Source organism: Cupressus sempervirens, chromosome 1 (genome assembly GCF_028749045.1).
Source record: "Cupressus sempervirens isolate cs-2001-9-10 chromosome 1, ASM2874904v1, whole genome shotgun sequence".
In the NCBI taxonomy this organism is placed as follows: domain Eukaryota; kingdom Viridiplantae; phylum Streptophyta; class Pinopsida; order Cupressales; family Cupressaceae; genus Cupressus; species Cupressus sempervirens.
The window spans coordinates 212,833,371-212,837,801 of record NC_143118.1 but is presented as its reverse complement, the minus strand read 5'-3'; the positions used below and the strand labels follow the sequence as shown (position 1 = coordinate 212,837,801).

The 4,431-nt window shown below is 32.8% G+C and overlaps 1 pseudogene; it reads left to right on the top strand.

Moving 5' to 3' along the window:
* Positions 1-274: 274 nt before the first annotated feature.
* On the top strand, positions 275-1,303 carry LOC149576900 (uncharacterized; annotated as a pseudogene).
* Positions 1,304-4,431: the final 3,128 nt, after the last annotated feature.

The following is a 4,431-nucleotide window of genomic DNA, read 5'->3' as shown; positions in this document are numbered from 1 at the left end:
TTAAGCTTGTCTTTTTCATTGCTGATGTGGTGCAACTTTAGTTCAAGTTGAAGTATTTGATCTGAAGACTTCTTCATCTTGGAATTCAAATTTTGAAGGTCAGTATTTGCACTAGCCTGATCTTGCACAAGTGTTTCTACAGATTAGTTTTGAAGAGTGAAACTTTTAGTGGATCATGAGTCTCTTCTTGTTTGAGGACTTCTACTCATGAGTCCGAGAAGAGGCCTTCTGACAAAATCAGATCCATTAAATCTGCTGCCACTACTTTTCTATAATGACAATTGAAATGTTATCATTCTCAATACTTTTCTTGGCTTGGCTTTTCTCAGCTTATATTGTATTTGTAGTACTACAGTATTCAACTATATGGGATAACATTCATAAAAATCACTGGCATATCAACATCACAAGTAATGCGCACACCACCCTTCCAGTTTATCAGCCTTCGCCATTGCTGAGGCAATTGGGACTCTTGCACTACAATTTATGGGGGTTTGTAGACAATATCACTGTACCCCTTGAAAATGTAGAGTCTCAATCCATACACATTGAATAAGAAAATAAGGACAGGGAAGAAAATGCAACACATCTTGATATCAAAGACGAGTACTAGGATCCTGAAAGCGGTGGTCGGATATGTGCCAAAATTGGGGTGGATAGAGGAACCTATGGTAACAGGGGAAATAGATGTGGGTATTTCACCCTCGGAAGGAAGCTGCACGTGTTGAGTATTTATTGGATAATTTCCTGCAAAGGGTAATAATAGATGAGATCGAATTACACAATGAAGTGCTTTCCAATATGGTGCTTAACAACCGCGTTGCAAAACTCATTGGCATCCATCTAGAAATTTAGGCTGCCTATGTTTCTGAATGGCCTCAAGCATTACGCATCTAGGAAAATCCACTATATCTTCTAATAAGTTTAAGTAAAGAGCCATTTTAATAGATGAAATTTGGCATGCCGCCGGTGACCACTCAGCCCATGTTGACTGGTATGCTAAGAGTATAGTATTAGGAGGAATTTATACAACAACAAAGCTTTACATGCTAACTGATTACTCACCAGAGTTTAGGTAGACTTGGTCATTTATGTTGACTGGTATGCTAAGAGTATAGTATTAGGAGGAATTTATACAACAACAAAGCTTTACATGCTAACTGATTACTCACCAGAGTTTAGGTAGACTTGGTCATTTCTAGACAACCGTGTCTGAGATGCACTTAATTGCCCAAAAATGCTCCAGAGGCCACACAATTGGTGGCAGGTTATTACTGCAGGAATTTGTAGATTTCCCCACTAAAATGAAACCCTAACCAATCCATAGAGGAATTTTCCTATAAGACTAGGCAACCAAGATACAGTATAAAAATAATCTACAGAATGATATCGAGCATGCCTGTAAAATGTGCTTGTTGTTAGAATGATAAATTAATTACACCTACCATGCAACTGTCGGCACATAGATCATCTCCCATGTGCAGCCGACTATAGCTGTCCAAGCACCGTCCAACACAACACTTCACACAGCCTGCCCTGGCTGGACCTCCGCCATAGCTCTCAACTCCACAAGAAGAATATCAAGAACTTCTTCAGGAGTGGTAGATCGCCACAGACCACTAGATAATGTTGCAATAAAAGGGCGAACACCGATTTCCAATGTCTCTATCATGAATGACAAATTCTTGCTATTCTGCACAACAGGATCCGTTTTTATTCTCCCAATTAACCTTTTCACATTAAAGATCGCACTTCTGGAGAGAAGTTCCAGAGGCTCACGATATGGAACGGTGAAGCTTACACCGGTAGATGGAGTGTCGCCCTGGAAGAGAACATAAGAGGGCATAGTCCTCTATCGTCCTAGATTTTGCAGAAGTTCCACCTTTGAGTCTCTCTACACTGCCACATGACATTTTCAGGTTCCCAAATCGATTCCGATGGCCGTCTCCACAAAGGGAGTGCCTCCTTCCACATCCTGACTCACTGCCACTGTGTAACCTATTTCTCCTTCGCTCATTTTGGCGCTTGAATTGTTTACCAAAAAACCCTTGTATCCTCAAAACTTCCTTCAACAAAGCTGAAAACCGTGAGGACCTGCTGCATTTGAAGATTTCAACTGTTGAAAGACAAATCGTGAAACAAGCACTACGAGCCCTTCAAAGAGAATCAGACGTGGAATAAAATTTTTGCTAACTTCAACCAAGCTTTGAAGGTACTGGAATTCATTGTGGTATTGAGCTCGATGGTTATGAATTAATTGACGACTATTTTTTAATAACCAACACATTTTTTAACCTTTGGCATGATAAATTCAATTCTGGGAGAAAGCGTTTTGAATGAAAAAATAAAATAGTCTATAGCTAGAATGCCATAAGGTTAAACAAATATTTTTAAAAGTTAATCATTAATTATCCTTGAGAACCTTTAATTCTTATATATTTTGAGATATTAAGGATAAAATAAAAAGTAATTTAGATATATAGTGATAGTAAAATAGGAATATTTAATGATAATTGTAAATAAATAATATATATAAGTTTGATTTTTTAAAAATTTCTTTCATATGTAATATAATTGTGTATATATGTTTTGTTCTTTAGGTAGTAATGAAAAACATAATGGAATATGTTATGTACACAAGTATTATAAAGTGGTCACTTCAAAGTGTTCTATAATAACTACACAAATATTCTCTAATAATTTCATAGTACAACTATATTAAAAAAATGACCACTAATTCAATATAATGAAGTCATTTTAAACTTCTATTATTAATCACTTTATAAGATTTATATCAATATGGAAATAGTAAAATGTACATCTATATGTGATTATTTAATTAACTAAATGAACTAATAATATCATGGTATTAGTTGATTTAATAATGAGTACATGCAAAATTATGATACAAATCAAGTGAATATATCAATGCACAAAATTGCACAAAATTTCTTATCAATATCTTATAGAATAAAAAATATTAATATAGATTAATTACAATAAATATCTTTCTTATATAGATATTGATTTGATTCAACTTTTATATTACAAAGTTATAAGGCCTTAAGACTCCATTAAGAGGTAGTGTCTTCAATGTCACATCTATTATCATTATACAACCACATTAGGGTTTGAGGAAGAAACATGATAAGTCGACTTCAAGCAATATCCACACTAATCCTAAGAGTACAATGGAGAAAAATACTAAATACAAAAAATATTTTAATGTAATGATAATAAACTAATGTTAGATATTTTATAAAGATGTTTATTACATGACGTTAATGTGATTTATAGTAATTATATATTGAGATTGTAAAATATTCATTGATAATTAGTCTTCTTAATATGCAAAGATAGACATAAATCTTTCTTTTGAGTGCATGGAGGGTTTTTATTTTCTTCAAGAGATTATAGATAGATTTTGAGGATTTGGAGTGCACAGTGGGGTGATTTTGAGTTCATTTCTAGTTTAATATTAGTTGAGATGATATTCGAGGAAGTTAATTGGTAATTATGTATTGATGGGATGAGTAATTAAAGTTATAAAAAATATTAAAGAATGTTTTAATATGATAAAAAAAATCATTAATCATTCATTTAGTCATTTGTTTGGGTGACCAATTAGTTAGTCATATATTTGATCATTTATACAGTCATTTATCTTTTTCTAACCTTGTAATTTTATTCAGTGAGTAAATTAGTCATTTATTTAGTCACTTATACTTTTAAATTGCAAAATATTACTAGAATTTAACCACTTTTAGTCACGTGACTAATATTTTTAGTCTTGTGACTAAAAGTTTTAGTCACATAGTCATTTATTTGCCAAAATTCTACTAGTGAGCTTATTACTCCAATGTTTCTAAGCATGACCAACCTTTGTATTTTTTAGTATGTTATCAGTAAATCATTTAACCATTGTCTTAAATAGTCCTTGCACTTCATTACAACATCATAACTCAACCTTTCCCTTAGGTGTTCTTGTTACATCGTGTTAATCAAATCCTCTTCATCAATCAACTAAGTGATAGTACTTGGATCTTATAAGAAAATGTCATTCCTACAAGTAGTAGGTTTGACATCAATGACAAAACAATGATTGAAAATATTCTTTTAACAAAAAAATCCCTCTATGATATTCAACAATGAACTTTTCAATTAGATTTCCAACATGGATAAGCTAGTCACATGTTTCTTCTAATAGAAGAGACACTATACAGATCAAAGACGAAGAGATAGGTAAGAAAATAGCACATCCAAAACAATTTGTAGATACAACACAAAGTGAATTATTTGAAGCTTTCAAAAAATAATTTTCAAATGTGAAAATTTGCCAAAGAATGTTTGAGAGGTTGTGCCTATGTTTTGTATGCATAAATAAGGTATGTGAAACTTTTTGTTGTTGAAATCATGTTGAGTTTCATCTTT